Source organism: Myotis davidii, unplaced genomic scaffold (genome assembly GCF_000327345.1).
Source record: "Myotis davidii unplaced genomic scaffold, ASM32734v1 scaffold143, whole genome shotgun sequence".
Classification (NCBI taxonomy): domain Eukaryota; kingdom Metazoa; phylum Chordata; class Mammalia; order Chiroptera; family Vespertilionidae; genus Myotis; species Myotis davidii.
The window spans coordinates 3,055,722-3,073,667 of record NW_006294876.1 but is presented as its reverse complement, the minus strand read 5'-3'; the positions used below and the strand labels follow the sequence as shown (position 1 = coordinate 3,073,667).

Here is a 17,946-nt window from a genome sequence, read left to right as displayed (position 1 = left end):
GACTCCTTGAAGCAGGAACTGGCTTATTTGTCACCAGTTTTCCTGTATCTACTTAGCACAGTGCTGAGCATAGTCGAAAATAAGTATGTGAAAAAATGAATGTGTTAGCTATAACACACAGCCTAGATCTGGTAGCAAATCTGGTATCTTATATCTGGTCAATAAAATCTCTAACTGCAGGTTTGGTTTTCTGGGTAAATAAACTTGTGTTTGGTAGAATCTATGTATTTAAAATATGCAAAGGGATGGCAGTGGCACCATAGACCTTCTTGGAGTCTGATGTTATCTCAAGAGGCAGGCAAGGTCTTTCACTGGCATTTCTCCTCTGCCACACTGGCACTGGGTGCCTACTGGATAAAGGTTGGCTGCTGAACTGTAGATACACAGACATAAATAGAATTCAATATTGGGTCACATGATTAGCCTCTTAGGTGTAAAGCTTAAGCAAAGATTATTTCTGACTCTCTCTCTTTTTTTTTCATGTCCTTTGGATGTCAACTGGGATATGGGACAAACTGTTCCTATGGAGTCAAATCCTGTAACAGAAGTCAGCTGCTGTCAGAAGCAAATAAGAAGTTCAGATTCAGAGGATGAGAGGACCTCCTGCCCAGATCCTGGAGAAGCGGAGAGAACCCTGCTGAGAGCTCAGTGTGCCCCAACAACCAGGGCATGACCTCCACATTCTGAAAAGGGGGTGCTTGGGAGGGCAACCAGGCACCCAGAGAGACGGCTACACGATTCAGGGAGGGCCAAAGGCTGTTGGACCCTGATCTTGTAACTGATATTCATGGCCACGTGGTCAAAAGAAATTGATCATGTTGCTCATATAGAAATGGCATTTCAATTTCTTCCACAAAAAGGTGCTGAGTTGGAAACTGGTATTGTTCCCTAAAATAGCAGGAAACTATTATATGAGATGCTAAACGTCCCATTATTTTTTACTTTGAGTAAGATGAATACTTCCTTTGCTGACCTCATCCTGGATTAGAAAAACCAATGGGACACAGGGCTGGGTAAGAACTCTGTCTTGCTATAGACTGCCATCTAATCTCTTTGATAAAAGACTACTCCTGTCTACAGCTTCAATATAAAGCAAACTCACTATTGCCACAGATGAAATGGTTTTAAAACCTTTTTCAAACCCAAGATCCTCAGAAAATGCACATTTGTGGAAATGTGGAAATTCGGAGGCCCATGCGCAGGCAACACGACCTGTGGGAACCGCTTCTCCCAAGGACGCGGATCATCACCATCCTGGACTTCAATTGACTCCAGGAGCCCGGGTGCTGTAATTTTCCACTGTTATTGTTCTGTTGGTCTGTATTTTAAAAAGTGGTTTGGGTTAAATTAGATCATTTGTCTTCCCGGTAGTTTTCCAAGCCATGCTTTATTTTCTCAAGGATCTATAGTGCCCTAAACGAGACACCCTCGCTCTGTTTGGCTGGCGTTCCAGCCAAGAACTTGACACCCACACACGAGGTTGTGGTTTAAAGGGAGTAGCAGTCAAATGAAACCTGGCCTCCTCAGTGTCCAAGGCATGGCTCCGCGGGGCGGTGTCCATATTTAGTGCTTCCCGAAAACCCGGAGGCCACTCAGGGCAAGTCCAAAATACGACACTTGTGTTACTTCCTGCACCTGGAGAGGAGTTTTCTATACAGAATAGATACACTACTAAACAGGTACGAAGTCTGGCTAACTCGGTTTTCTCCTGTGGGTTTCTTCTGCACTTCAGGGGAAATAAAAGCATTTTGCTTTTGACCTCATCATCTGGAAATATGTTAGTTCATTCAATATATTGTAGTGTCATAGGACCCTCCTCAAATCCTCTGGAGTTTTCATTTAAAAACAAAGCATTTTCACCTAAATTTAACTTTAATTTAAGATGGTGGGAGGCTTGATAGAGAAGAGGTAATACTATGAACATCCTACTGTGCTTAAAAAATCCCCAAAGGCCCTAACAGGTTTGGCTCAGTGGATGGAGCATCGGCCTGCGGACTGAAGGGTCCCAGGTTCGATTCTGGTCAAGGGCATGTACCTTGGTTGCGGGCACATCCCCAGTGGGGCGTGTGCAGGAGGCAGCTGATCGATGTTTTTCTCTCATCGATGTTTCTAACTCTATCCCTCTCCCTTCCTCTCTGTAAAAAATCAATAAAATGTTTTTAAAAAATCCCCAAAGTTTCCTGTGCCACTTGAGAATCTTTACTTATTCCTCACCTTGAGATCGCATCTTTATTACAGAAATGCCCATACTTTTTTACACTTATAAAGTTATATCATCTGAAATGATAATATTTCTTGGTTAATATCTCAAGGTTACATCCATTCCACTTCAGAACCGAGTTTTCAATGCTTTTATATTAAAAAATAACAACACAACTTCATAAAAAATAGTCTGGAATAGACCCTGAGATCCGGGGAGTTTTTTGTCCCCGCCCCCAACTTTCTCCCCGCCTACATACTGATTACTCCAGCACCTTAAAGTTAGCTGTGGGTCTCTGAGTATCTCAAAGCGCCATTCTGTTTTTCCGACCGTAACATTTGGAAGTGTCTATTGCCTCCTATTGACATTTATAATGCATTTATACGAAGAGAAGGAAAAGGGGATGCCTACTTGCATTTGGACCTCATGAAACCCAGTAAGCACAATAATGATGGTGATAAGAATATCTTAGACACTAACATTTGCCGAGGGCTCGCTCTGTGACAATTGCTGCTCTCAGATCTTTACTTCTCCTGCCAACTCTGTGAGGCTGCTACCACTATTTCCCAGCTTTCTGGTGGGGAAACTGGTGCAGGGAGAGGCCAAGTCACTTTGCCAGGGTGACCGGGAGCTGAAGAAGAACCCAGACAGCTGACCTCAGGTCTTTTGATCAGAACCATCACTCTATTACACTGAAACCAAGCCCTCTTTCCACTTCGCTTCAGATATTACAGAGAGTGCCAATTGCTTTTGTAAACGGAGAGGATTAGCTGATTAGATCGAAGACAACTTTTGGATAAAGCCAAAATTATCAAAATTGTCAAAGGTCCTGAAGTGAAGATTATTTTTTTCAACAGTAATGTGTAGCAAGTACTGGTCCTGCAAATGTGGAAGACAAATGGAGTGAGACTGAAGTCATCATACATTTGAGTTGTGACAAGAAAATAAGAAGAAAAGTCAGGTCACTTATGCTCTGCCATTGGCACCGCACAGCGTGGGGACGAGTACACGCCTGCGACCACAGCCCCGCAGGGGCCGCCCTGAGCTCAGCACCTGCTCCACCAGCACCAGTGTGGCCCGATGCTCAGAGAGGCTCTTGACAGTGGACAAGGATGTTTATGTTCTTTCATAGATGGGATAATGCGTCACCCCAGTGCCTACAACTTGTCCAAAAAATTTATTGGCTTCTCAGCTGCAGAATTCATATATTTTTGCTTGGGGTTTGGTTATGACTCGCTGCTGGTATTTATATGACTGGCACACATAAGCCTTGTGAAAGGTTTCTAAGGGACTGGGGCTTTTGAACTGATTGCCTTTAGGCGGTGGGTGCAAGAGAGTAAAAACTGGGCATTAAACAGGTCAGTCCATCTAGTCCACGGATGTTCTATACCAGTGACCTGCGTACACATGCACACATATGCACACATGCACAGGCATACACACACACACACACCTGGAAAGGAATCCCAACACAACTCAGGCAGACAATACTTAATGTGACAAAGCTGTCTTCGGTGTTTGCCTGGCAGAAGCCTCCAGGGAGGTCCCTGTGAGCTCCTGGGAAGGGTGTCTATCAAACCAGTAGAGCTACAACCAAGGCTCTGATAGTTTAAAGTAAAAAAAAAAAGGTAACTTCATTAATGCACTCATTTCCACGTATTTTGATCAATTAGAATCAAATTGAATCATCAAAATAAATGAAATGCTAAATTCCTGGGGTGCGAAGCCAAGTAACCACCCCACAAAGCGAACGTTGCTATGCTATTGGCACACTTTTCATAATACCTGGGATGAGACCTCTTAGAAGAATTCCCTCTGTTTGTCTCACTTGAAATACTCCATGGCTTCCAACGGTTTTAAAAACAAGGCTGAATACTAGAAGCTGTGTGCTGGCCAAAAGGCAGTTGTAAAACGTCGACCTGGGGGCAGGAGAGAAGAGGAACCCTCTCTCTTTTGACACTCTGTCCTGCTGCTGCTTACTTAAGGTGACCTACTTTCACCTTTTTGGACTTTAGCACCTAAATCATGATTTATTTACAAATAGGTAAAACAAATATTCTAACGCAGCCTGACTAGAGCATAAAGGCACCTACCCTGCCGGTCTGCGGTCTGCAGGGTCAGAGAAAATTTCCTGGAGGCTGTCAATGCCCCCCTGGAATTCCCTCACTGAGCTACCTCTTAATACCAGCTGAAATGCCAGCATCTTCCTTGTCCCTTCGGCCCGTCCTCTGAGATCAAGGTCAAGTGCCCCCCTCCCCCCCCACCTTTCAGGAACCCTTCCTTAACCAGTCTCAGCCACAGGACAGCTCCTGTCACAGGTCATCACTTATTTACTTATAGAACGATTTCATTCATTCAAACACATTAAGTAAGTATGGCTACTGGCATGGCACCATGCTCTTTATTGACCAATGAAAACAATATGGTGGTCAAACACATGCTAACCTTTAATGACCACCAGGTCACATATATTAGTCAATGAAGGGCACAGTGCCAGGCCAACAGGACATATTCCCTACATATATTTGAATCTTTCTTTATATCCCTCACAAATCTTAGAACTAGGGGCTTGTATGAATTGTTATTCACTGGTTAACTGTGGTAAGGACCAGGGCAGTTTTGTATGACAAGAAGGACAGATTTGAGGACCTGAAGATGGAAAACGTGGTGGGTGGGGAAGACAGTATAAAGGCTGAGGGAGGTACACATAGAAGGCTATCACAGAAACAAGTGTGCTGACATATAAACACAACGCTACAGCTATTCAAGTCATATAGACAGCAGGCTGGAAGGGGCCAATGGGGGGGAAGGGGACATATGTAATACTGTCAACAATAAAGAATTATTTAAAAAATTAAAAACATAAATCATATAGATAAGACAGTAATTCTAATTGATCAAATGGGTCAAAAAGGGAACTGCTGAACAAAAATATATGGAATGTGACCTAAATATCTGTGCAAAAGAAAAAAAATTAACTTGAACTCTTTTAGTATAACCACATTTAACTCATCTGACATTACCTACAACAGCATTTATATAAAAATTTAAGAATCATTCCAACCTCAATGTTAGGATTCTCGTAACACTTCTCATGATCTTGAGCTTCCTTATGGGTTAAATGTGGTTTTTTAAAAAAAGCAATTGAATATTCTTATAACACATTTCAATTACCCTAGTCTAGTTCAATTGCCCTAAACTTATGTTGTTTTTCCAAAGGGGTAGGGATTCAGAAAACCCTTTTCTAGAAATTCTTTGAAGTGTTCAGTGTCTTAGCTTGGTAAACTCTCCTTAACACTAAAGAAAAAAACAAAATAAACCTTTCTTCCTATTTTACTGGAAGTAAAGGGAATTTTCCAAGGTTATTTGTTAAGTTTCTAAATGACAAAGTGCAGATTTTTAAAATTGCACTGTAAGGACAAAAATAATGGTGATTCTGAACTTTGATTAGTAAATAGATTTTCTCATTATATAAAATTCATAACTCTGACAGTAAAATTTAATCTGTTTTTAAAATAAGCTTTATAATGCCTGTTAATTGCCCAACACAGAATATGATGTTTCCTCACAAATGAAAATGCATTCAGATTTTCCCCTTGGTCTTTCTAAAAGACCCTTTCCACAAAACAAAAGCTACTTCTCTATAATTATTTCTATGTAAAGATGAAAGTATGCTAAATAGAGAAAATATGACATAAACTATTACATCATGTAATTTCTAACTCTCTCAAACACTTATGCATTTAAAACTCATCCCATATGTCTGTACTACTAGTACATGTTTTCTGGGCTGATGCAAAAATTGAAGAAGTCAAAGAGAAAAACACCGACCAGGGAAAAACAGGAAGTCCCAACTTTGAAAAAATCTCATTCCACCTTCTATGCAAACCACTGGAAGATTAGACAAACTAAGTATTTGTTGACATTGGCTGCAAATTTTGAAAAGGAATAGAGCTTTAAAAATATTCCGGAAGGAGACTCAAACTCTCTTTTTTACTGCTTCTTTTTTACTTCTTTCCTTTTGTAAAATATATTTTAGAGGAACTGCTAACTAGAAATCTCAAATTATTTTCATGTTCCTCCCTGTATAGATGAGTAGAGTTGTAGGAAGCTCCGGCTGTTGCCAAGCAACCTCTTAAGCAGGTATAGGGGTCTGCGCTGAACATTTTCTCTTGAATTATCACTTTTCATTTGATCCTCTGAAAACCCAGCACGGTAGGGAGTCTCAGCTCTTGTGGAAGATGGGGAGACAGAGGCTCATAGAGAAAAACGGAGCTATTAGTAGCAGAATTGGTACTCTGGCCTCTGAATCCAGCAGGGGACTCTCAAAAGCATGTGGACCATCTATTTAGATCTGAGCTTCCTCCCTGACTAGCTGTGTGATCTTGGGCACATGACTTTATCTCTCTGGGATTCAGAATAGCAGAATAGGAATGCTCACCCAAATCGGTCTCCTGATTATGTGTGTGACAGTGCTTAGTACCAATGGAAGCATGTCATCAACCCCCTCTCCCTCCTCCAATTAGAAGATCAGAGATACAATGTTTGGGTGTGAGTCCCTGACCTAGAGCACAGGCCCTGACACATCAGGATGCCCGAGCCCCCATGGGGCCTCAGGATGCAGTTCTGGTTCAGGGCAGACTAAAATTTAAGAAACTCATAGATATAGACAACAATATGGTGGTTACCAGAGGGAAGGGCATGGAGAGTAAAGGGGGACAAATATATGGTGACAGAAGATGATTTGACTTTGGGCGATGGGCACACAATGCTATATACAGATCAGGTATCATAGAAATGTACTTAAAGCTTATATGATCTTATTAACCAATGTCACCCCAATAAATTTAATTTAAAAAAATTAGCCCTAAAGACCTGTGGCAGGTCTAAATATCTTCTTGCCTTTTAAAATAGCCACAGCCAGTGGAGTGATTCAAGGCAAAAATGATTTCCTGGATGCATAGGGTCATTCCCACTTGGCCCCTTAGTGTGGTTCGGTGGGGACTGGGAAGGACCCTAACTCTAGGTGTTGGACGAGCTCAGTTTTCAAGAAGTGACCATGCAGACCCAAATTGCCTGAGAGTTCTTGCCTCTCACCAGGAGGGAGGAGAGGGGCAGCAAGGAAATAGATAATGTGGTAGCTACTTTGTGATTTCCAAAGACACAGATTCAACGAAGTGGTTCTGAAAGCACCTCCTATACCATGTGCCAGGGCTGCCTAGCCAGGCTCCTCCAGCTTTAATAGCCCCGTCTGCCCCTCATTTTCTTTTTATAAGCATGGTTCCCTGGCTTCAAAGATTCCGCCTCAGTCAAAAGCAGCCGTAGCTAAGCAAAATCAAGCAACCTTCTCATGACGTAATACGTGTTCTCATTAATCTGACAGCTTTAGAAGGAAATGTGTGCAATGTGTGCCATGTACACATTCAAAAGCAGCTTTCAGTGACACCTCATTAAGTTAGAAATCTACCCCGGCAGCTGGGATCATGGAGAAACTGCTCAAAGGAGAGCTGAGTGTGGATGGTCAGATTGGGTCACGTGATCTTGATGCCAAAATGCAGTGTTTGGGACCGAGTTCTCCTTGTCTCGCAAAATCAAAGAATATGTCTGTGGACAAAGAGGTAAGCGAAAGCAAAGTTTATTGAGAGATAGACAGACTCCTTCTAGCTTGGAGGGGACCCAAGTGGGTTGCTCTGGAAGCTGTCTCGGGGTAAGATATATGCCCTGCTGGCTTCTGATTGGTTCTTTCAAAGAGGAAACTCTCAGTCTATTGGTTATTCCCACTTGGGATGCCCTAACAACTCCCACCTAGCTGGGTCTAGTCTTCCCCAGTCTACTTTCCCTCCCCATGGTCCCCCCCCCCTGACTACCTAACCCTCCTCTATTTCCTTATTCCAGGCACGGGAATTTAGATCCAATATGATAGGCAATAGGAAAGACCCGGAGCTTGTGAGGATAGAGTTTATGGTAGGAACGTGTGTAATGGACTAAAATGTCAAGAAAGTAGAGTTAGAAAACCACCCCTTGCCACAGAATCCCAGGGAACAGGTGTGGCATCCAGGACCTAAGGCATTGGTGGTGGGAAAGGAAGTTGGGAGCCGACATTTATTTTGATGTAAGAAATAAGGTCTGTTTCTCATCTGCCTGGAATGCCCCACTCCTGAGTCAGTCTCCTTGAGGATGGGGCCTGTCTCTAGAGTGTCAATCAACATTAGTTGTCTAGCTGAGGCGCAGCAGGGGTATCACTGCCTATAGCTGGGTACCGGTGACACAAACTGGAAATAACACCTGGGACCACCCATTCTCCAAGTCATGTAAAATGAAAATAAAACAATACTTCATTACAACGAAGCCTAAAATTGAAGAGGTGAACTTCCTGCCTAAGTTTAAAGGGGAATATAATCCACAGGGAAGGACATTTGGCCAGCGCCAAGCTGCCTCTGTCTCTGTCAGCTTTGACCCTGACATCTGAGCATCCTGGACATGAAAAATGGCAACAAGGATAGGGTGAGTTGCTGTAGACTAACTATACTTTGTCACTCAGTCAGCCACACACTGATCCCACCCTGTGTGCAAGGACAGCTCACAGGACCCCGCTGTCCCCTATCGCTAAGTGCCCCTCGCCTTTGGTGGGCTTTGCCCTGAGAGGCTGTGCCCATGTGGACCTGGCAGCTGGTAAGTACTGCAGGGCATCAGGGCCAAGGGGCCACCGGACATCCAGCAGCACAGTTCCCACAAAGGGACAGCAGACTAAGTGGTCTGAGACGCACAGGGACGAAGAGGCAGAATGAACAGGAAAGGGCCAGGGGCCAGAACCAGGACAATGACAGCACTGGGAGACAGGGAGTAAGATGGTCCGACAGGCGATGGCAAGAAGGGGCCCTTTTGCTCCTCTTGCCTTCACTGTGCCTGCTCCTCACTTGAGACACCCAATCCCAAGTGAGTTTGCCCTGGAAGTTTGTAGGTGATGACCCAGTGGCCCAGGGTGCTGGGTGGCCTCGGGAGGCAGCGAGCAGCGCCCTGGCAGGAGTGGTTCCCTGCCCCGTTTGCTCTCTCCCTCTTCATCTGTTATCATTGCTTTTCTTTGTTACTGACTGTTGAACAATGAACGGGGTGACCGCCCACTGGGGGAAAAATGTGTTTCTCTAAGTGCGAGAAGTCATGCTAACCAAGGATGCATTTGCGGCTGCAAAGCAAATGTCTGTGCTAAGCTGACACTTATCTGATGGCAACGTTCTGTTGGGACAAACAGAAATATCTCTGGGATCTGTTTACAAGGCTGAGAACCAGGTCCCGTGGGATGGCGAAGAAGTCAGAGCAACTGCATAGCTCTATTCTCTCAAGCAAAAGATGACGTGGTGTGTGGGCTCTGGGAAGTCCGGCAGTTTCAGGCAGGGAAGCCTTCCTGGGAAGCCTGCTGGCAACCAGCCTGTTTTGGGGCCACTGGGCCTATAGAAGGACACTTATTTTAGCCCCAGTGAAAGGAGACCTGGAAAAAGTCAGATTACTAAAGCTGGAAGGGTGACCTGCAGCTCCCTGTGCGCCCAGCCTGGCCTATGAATCCACAGTGTGGCTGCAGTTGAGATACACAGAAAGGAGGGGCTGGAACAGCAGAGGGAGGCCCTGACTGTGAGAGAGACACAGCTTTTTATCTAGATACCAGGGCACCCTCCTTAACCCGCTGTCACTTGACAGGTCCTCTGATAACCTCCGGCTCCAACGGTCCGTGCTGCTAAGTATTCTGGTTAGCACTTGTTTACAATCAAGGTGGGGAGATACCGTAAACGTATACAATAGACATACAGTCATATACACTTGGGGGTGACTTCGTGCCATAACTCTCAATTCTTCCACACTCTTGCCATGTCTACACATTTATGTTTTATAAATACTAAAGGTATAAGCTGCTTAATTCAATAATTGTTAAATGAAACTGTTAATAAATGAAAGAGAATTATCCCCCATGTAGCCCCTCTCCTCCCTCATTACACCTCCCCCCTGTCCCCCCCACCCCCCAACAACAACAACAACAACAAGACTCTAAACAACCCGTCAAAAATATATTTAAGGGGTGGAAACAATCTATATAAGCCTACTGCTGGAACAGGGTTAAAACAGGGGACTTAAGCCCAGCCAGTGTCACTCAGTGGTTGGGTGTCGACCTATGGACTTGGAGGTCAGGGTTCCATTCCCAGTCAAGGGCACATACCTGGGTTGCAGGCTCGATCCCCAGTAGGGGTGTGCAGGAGGCAGCCAATCAATGATTCTCTCTCATCTTCGATGTTTCTATCTCTCTCTCCCTTCCTCTCTGAAATCAATAAAAATATAAACAATAACAAAACAGGGGACTTAATGTTTTAAATGGAATACTCATCACAATTTAATAATTTTTAAATCACCATTGGATAATTCTCTTGGAGTCCAACAGAACACTTCCTATGGCAATGCCTGATGAGCGTTTTGTATTTTACCATCATTCTTACTATGAACCCCACCCTTTCTCAGGAGGTCGGAGGAGCGCTCGCTGGGGCTTTGGCTGGAGGTCATCCTCCTGCTAGGAGGGCAGAGATGACTTTGTAGACCATTCAGAACGGAAAGGGCGAGTTCCTGTGTGTGTTGTTCTTGGAGGCCCTACTAGTGGGAATGGGCCGTGGTGGCTCTTCTATCAGATGTGATCTATCTTTGGTCATCATCCGTTTGAACTGTCCTCTTGTAACCTCTTGTAGGTATAAAAGGGAAATGCAGAAAAGACAGTGGGCCCTTGAACTGGTCGGCACCCGATACACTATCAAAGGAGAAAGAAAAACAAAGTACCTTTGCACTGCAGAGCTCTTCCCTGGAGGAAGCACATGGGATTTTAGATATACAATCCTGAACAGGATTGGTGGTCATGAATTCAGAAGATACAGTTCTACCTAAAAACATATTTTCCTATTTTTTATTCCATGTGATGAAATGTTTCTTATGCTTCGTTCTTACTATCAAAGTCAACTACCAAAGTCCCAGCTACGGGGTTCTCCTGCAGGGATGGCCATAATATCCCTTCTATGTTATCGAGTCCACACAATGAGTTCATGAGATTAAGGATTCTAATACTTCTTGAGCAATGTTTCCTTAGGTACCAATTCTTAACCAGTTGTGAGAAAGGTAAGCCTATTAAAATATTTTCAGTTTTTATGTGTGTCTTTACATGTACCTGTAGTAGTCATCTGCGAGACACACATACACACACACACACACACACACACACACACACACATTTCAGAGAGGAAGGGAGCGTGAGAGAGTGATAAAAACAATGATCTATGATAAGAGAGAGTCATTGACTGGCTGCCTCCTGCATGCACCCCACATGGGCGGAGCGAACCCACAAGACAGGCATGTGCCCTGACCAGGAATCAAACCGTGACCTCCTGGTTCATAGGTCAACACTCAACCACTGAGCCACCAGCTGGGCTTAGATTATAAATCTTTAAAAAGCAGGCACTGTGACCCCCTAGAGTAAGTGGCACAGATAAGGGAAATGTTTGAAAGTTCTGCCTCCGTGCCCCCCTCCAGTTTTGTAGGTCTTGAAATAAACCATTCATGAGATGAAATGGTGCTTTTCTAGGGAGAGAAAATACAGAAGTACAACCTACACTGTTAAGTCTCATCCCTCTGGTAGCCCAGACCTCTCAGGCTGGGGCCAGGGTTCCTCTAAAGAAAACCTCGGACCACGGGGAGCTGGGTGGCTGACTCAACAGGAGGTTCCTTCCTCTGAGTCAGCTTGGTCTCACTGTCCCCTTAGAGTGGGCGCTGGGCTCCCGAAGTCAAAACAGAATTAAGGTCTGAAACCAAGCTTTTGCTCCCAAAGAAGCCTAAACAGGAAGCTAGTTTTTGGATGCCAGCTGGACTGCAGCCACAGACACGGACTCTGTTTCCATCTCTGGTGGCAGTGCCACCCCATATTCTGATGTGTCAGGGGCCGTGCACCACCAGCAGCTTCTGTACCCTGTCCAAGGGAGGGAAGACGCAAGATGCAATTCTGAATTTCATGGGAGAGGAGAATAACAATTACTTATTAACCAAAATTATTAACTTTTAAAATGACGAGCAGTTCCTGATGGCACTGAGAAGTCAGGCCAGGATTAACGATCACTGATTTTGAGTTTAAAGAACCCAAGTAACAAGACTAATTATTCAGTGCCTGGCCATTTATTCCAGTGTTTTCAGGTTTCAGGTATCTCCTGCAACACCAAGAAACTAAAGAGATAATTGCATATTACCTTCTACTTTCGGTGCCCTCAGAAGCCACTACCTGTCTGCCCTTGCCTCCCTGCCTTATTATTCCTTGGTGAACTTCCTGTTTCTAAATTGCAAATTCTGCAAAAAGAAAAACATTTAGCAGGAGATCGAACCTCTTGAATCACCATCAAGGTCATTTTTTTTGCCTCTTCTACACTGGATGGTAGCAGAGGGCATTCATAAAATTCCAGATCCAACGTTTCGGCAGTGAGAAAATATCACATTATAGAGAACTATGATTTCACCAGGACACTGTGGGTGAAGAGGGCAGGTGGGACACACATGGGCGATTAAAAGCCAAAGATCAACCATGTTCCTGTAAATACAGCTCCTGATCTGTCCAGCACAGCCACACAACCTCCTAAGTAAGGGAACCCCACGGCCCCCGAGCAGCAGAGTGCATTCTGAACTCTGACTGGGCTGGTAACGGAGCAGTCATTGGCTTTCCAAAGTCTCAGCTCTGCCTATGAGATAAGCTCAGCCACTCATGCCTTAACTCATATGTTACAAAAAGACAAGGCTGACCAATGACCACAGCCCAGAGACAGGGAAGGGGAAAAGAGGAGAAACCTGAACGCTTAGGAGCCAGGACTCCTCTCTGAGGGCTCCACCGGTCGCCCAGACCAGACATACACTTCAGATGAAGAAGCCTCCATGTGCAACTGCCCGCCGACAGTGGAGGGCAGGATTGCTGGTTTCAGCTCAGAAAAACCCCGGTCTATTGTAGATCCTTTGTAATTGCCTTGTGGGTGTGTACTGTTGGGACTACCAGTTTAAGAGCATTCTGCAGATGTTACGCATTGTCCCCAAGTGCAAGCAAACAATTAACCTTGTGTGGAAAAAAAACAACAATAAAGAGAATATTGAAACTTTTAGTTTTTTCCAACCCCCTGAAATGTTAGGTTGCTAAGATTGGAACACATTTCGGTTTCAGAGGAACCCTCTTCCCTTGTCCTGGGTCCCAACTCAAAGAGGAACTTTGGCACTTCCTTTCAAGTTCCTGTTTTCTGCTTAAAAAGAAAATTCTTGACTGCTGTTAACGCTTTTCCCACTTAAACAACCAAATCACCTTGGCAACAAGGGCTAGAATATCATATTCACTCTTTTATAGAGTCTGTGTTTGACACTATCTATCCTATTCAATTTCTTCTTCTATTCTAATCCTTCAAGGTCTGAAGACCAAGAGGAAGAGCACATGACTCCTTGGTGGCTCAGCAGTAGCCCTTTTCCAAGTTTGAATGTAGAAAATAATATATTTTCCTCTTTCAGTTCACGGTACCATCATAGTCCTTTCCTCCCCGTCTCCCTATATTTACATTTCTTTCTATAAAATTATTGACTAGGTACTCTTACTCATTTGATCCTGAAGATAGTTGTTTTTTCTTCTTTTTTGTTTTAAGAGTATATGGCTTTTTAAAAAGAAACCAAATAGAAAGAGCCCCATGAAATTTGAAAACTACCAAGGGAAAACAAATTAATCTTTAAGCGTTAATGTTTCCTCAAATTAAAATTAAAATCAAACAGTCGTTTTGTGCCAAAATATAAGTAAGCACTTACTGAATGTGTAGGTAACAGGACTCTCTCCTTTACCCAGGATGAGCCAGCTCCTCTGAGCCCTCTTCTTAAGGAGACCTCATTGACCTGGGGCTCTGTCTTTGGTCTGCCTAGTCCAGGGGTGGGCAAACTTTTTGACTCGAGGGCCACAATGGGTTCTTAAACTGGACCGGAGGGCCGGAACAAAAGCATGGATGGAGTGTTTGTGTGAACTAATATAAATTCAAAGTAAACATCATTACATAAAAGGGTACGGTCTTTTTTTTTTTTTAGTTTTATTCATTTCAAATGGGCCGGATCCGGCCCGTGGGCCATTGGTAGCAAGAATCCTGCTAAGTCAGTTTAGAGAGAATCCCCCACCAGGAATATCTGAGCATTCTCAATATCTGATCAAATTCCTTACCCCAACCCTTGGTGTTTAAAGCACTTGACCTGCCCTTAGGAAGAATCCTGTTAGGTCAGTTTAGCAAGAATCCCCCTACCCCTTGATGTTTCCTCTTAGTAATTTTCCACCCCTATCCACTCACACTGTTCATTGGCTGTAAAGCCCACTAGTCCTTGCTGTATTTGAAGCTGACCTTGACCTCTCTCCAACTGAGGTCATCTTCACCCCAATTGCAAGAGTCCTGAATAAAGTCTTCTCTACCATTTTAACAAGTACCAGACAATTTTTCTTCAATATGGGGGACATTCAAAAGGTGAATAAAGTAGAATCTTGACCCATGATTGCTTCTCCTGTGCTTTGCTTGGATTCATTCCTCAGGTCAGGCCCTCTTCCCTCCTGCCTCCCTCCTCACCCCAGTCCACTTATCCTTCAAGGGGCAGCTCAGGTGCTGAGGTCCTTGTGAAAGGAATTTTTAGGGTGAAATAGGCAGGTTTAGGAAATTTTAGAAATTAAGGAGTCCATGGAAAAGTCATAGGGCTACAAAGTTGCAAAAGGGTACATTTCCATAAGACAAGAGAGGAGGGAGCAGCAGAAGTTACATTTTCATAAGACAAGGGAACTGGGGGTAGCAAAAGGTACACATTTACAGAATAAAGGGAAGGAGAAAGAAAGCCCAGAGGCAATAGGAGAACAATGAGGAAGGAGGGGAGGACAGTCTCACGTGTCCAGTGTGAGGTTGGACCTTTGAGCTCAGGAGTTGCTATAGTAACCAATCTAAGGGAATAGTGACCAATCAGAGGGGATATCAAGGCCGAAAGATCTGTAGCCTTTATAAACCTTAGGAAAAAGGGACTCAGTGGGACTCTTTTCCCTCCTAATGTGGGGTCTGTGCTGTGAGATTCCTTCCCTCCCCCCACGTGGGAGTCTGTACTTGTTCTTCAATAAATTTCCACCTTTGCTACACCACCTTTCATCTGTGGTTTCATTCTTTGACTCCACTGGACAAGAGCCGGGAAGCCATCCTGCCCAGGGGAACACTGCATGCTCCAGTCCAGAAAATCTCGTTTTGCTTGAGACGGTGTTCCCTTCTCTCATGTTAGAACCAATTATTCCTTTTCCAATGTTGTTTCCATAGACAATTATTGGTCCCTGCACGGCATGTGCTTCATTCACATACAGCTTTATAAAGTTATTTTCATGTTTTCCTGCTCAGCTAGGCCATAAATGATGTGAGGACAGAAGACTGCATGTGTGGTATGGGTGTGAAGGCATGTGATCAGTTGATGTTCTAGCCCAGCTTCTGACAAATATCAGGTATCTAAAAATGTAAATAAATGGATACCAAGTGGATGGATTAAGCCAGTTCCCTTTTTTTTCTTACCTCGTGCCAGGACAGATACCACAAATTATCCTATTAATTGTTCCTGTACCCACCTAAGTATGTGCCTATCATTTTGCTTCTTATCCAATCCTAGGTTCCCCCCACCCACTGCCCCTTTGCTTTCTCCTGCCTCTCTAGTCTATCACTAATGGATTTCATGGAACCCACCTATGTCCCTTCCTTTGATTGCAAATGTATATAGATGTAACCTGCCATTCTCCAGAGCATTATCTCAATCCATTGAGGTTCTGCTTCCCCACAATTGTCGACAGTTTGGCTCAAATAAACTCACAAAAATTCTTTACAGGGTTGAATGTTTTTATGTTAACAACTCAGAATTCTGTTTCCAACACCAAGGTACATTTTTTTAAAAAAATACATATTTTTTGATTTTTTACAGAGAGGAAGGAAGAGGGATAGAGAGTTTGAAACATCAATGAGAGAGAAACATCCATCAGCTGCCTCATGCACACCCCCTCCTGGGGATGTGCCCCCAACCAAGGTACATGCCCTTGACCGGAATTGAACCTGGGACCTTTCAGTCCCCAGGATGATGCTCTATCCACTGAACCAAACCAGTTAGGACCCAAGGTACATTTTATGGCATTCCTTGACTCAGACTCAAAGATACACCTTAGATCTATCCATCTGCAATAGCTCACACTCTCAACCTACACCTCCTGGGGGTCATTAAGTTCACTAATAGTCACCCAATTCAATTCTTTCTTTCTTGCCCTCCCTCAACTCTCTAAATAAAATTTCACTACCTTCAAATTGGCAAATCGGTTGACAAAGCACTGTAGATACGATGATGAACAGTATTACTGACCTACAAAATGTCCCCAGTTGTTATTCTAATGCAGAAGCCATATTATGCTGAAGTTTTTTCTTTTCCCAACCTAAAAATATTTTCCTTTGTTGACGTAAAGTGGTTGAAGGAGGGAGGTGGCTGTCGTAAGAGACAGTCTACTTTTGGATCTGCCAGATCTGAGTGTGTTACCTTCAATACCTCACCTGTTTGGGCCTTGGTTTCCTTACATACAAAATAAAAGAGGGTTGGAGCTCCAAGCAAAGAGAGAGGAGCTACTTCACATGGGTCTACGTTTAATTTCTTTCCTACCTCGAACAGCTACACTGCTGATTATTTTTTTCTCATAACACTCTCACTCCCAACGATCTGATTTCCATCAGAGTGACTGAAGGCACCAGAAAGGAACAGGCATCAGGGAGGGAATGGTTCAGCTTGGAAATGGTCAAAGGTGGAAGGAGAACGGACCGTGGCCGCTGACAGAGGATGGAGAAGTCTTGTTGATGGCTCGTTTCTCTGGATCTCCTCTCTCACAGAACGTTCTTATTCAGGCGTCAATATTTTCATGAGACCCAAGCCTTTCCGCTGTCTTTCTTGGAATAAGGATGACGAGCCCACCTGACTGTTCCTCAGTGGAGCCTCTGTAACAGGCTGGTCTGGCACCAAGAAAAGCTTCTCAAAAATTCACCCAACCGAGAGGCAGGGCAGTCAACACGACAAGCCGCGAGCTCTGGCCAGAATGCAACGTGATGGCAAAACAAACTCTCCCACAGGGAAAAGAAAAACACTCTTGTGGGATATGAAGAAAGAAGCAGCCCCAGGCCGGGAACACGCACTCACATCTAATCCTACGGATCTTGTCTTTGCTACATGTGTTGCCATGAGTTTCTGCTGGATATATTTCTTACATTTAGAAATGATAGAACGTCTGCTTTGATGATGGTGGAGCATGCTATTTTCTAAATTCAAATATTACACTGAATAAAATGCTTACATTCCTTTAGACATGGTTTCTCATTTTTCTGTTGTTTTTGCCAAGGAGGCAGATGGAAAGGATGTATCGTGTAAGAGTCTAGGCTTGGTCGCTGTGGGGTAGAAATGATGAATCAAGGCTGACAAAGTCTGTTTGGCTTTCCATGGTGCGTCTTGGCAGCCTGTGCCACATGTGTCAGAGGCTGTCTGACTCTGCGTGGTGCTGGCTGATGGGGGGAGGATTCTGTGTGTGACGCTATGGAAACTCTCAAGCATGAGTGGAAATGTGTGAAATGAAAGGATGAAAATAAGAGGAACAAAAAGGGATAAAGGAAAACCTGAAGAGCCCTGGCTGTAGCTCAGTG

The 17,946-nt window shown here is 44.0% G+C and overlaps 1 protein-coding gene across 1 annotated transcript in view; it reads right to left on the bottom strand.

Moving 5' to 3' along the window:
• The window catches only part of ANKH (ANKH inorganic pyrophosphate transport regulator), a gene marked incomplete at its 5' end in the record, with an annotated part of 137,356 nt that overhangs the window by 74,247 nt on the left and 45,163 nt on the right, over positions 1 to 17,946 (bottom strand). The gene's annotated exons all lie outside the window — the stretch shown is intronic.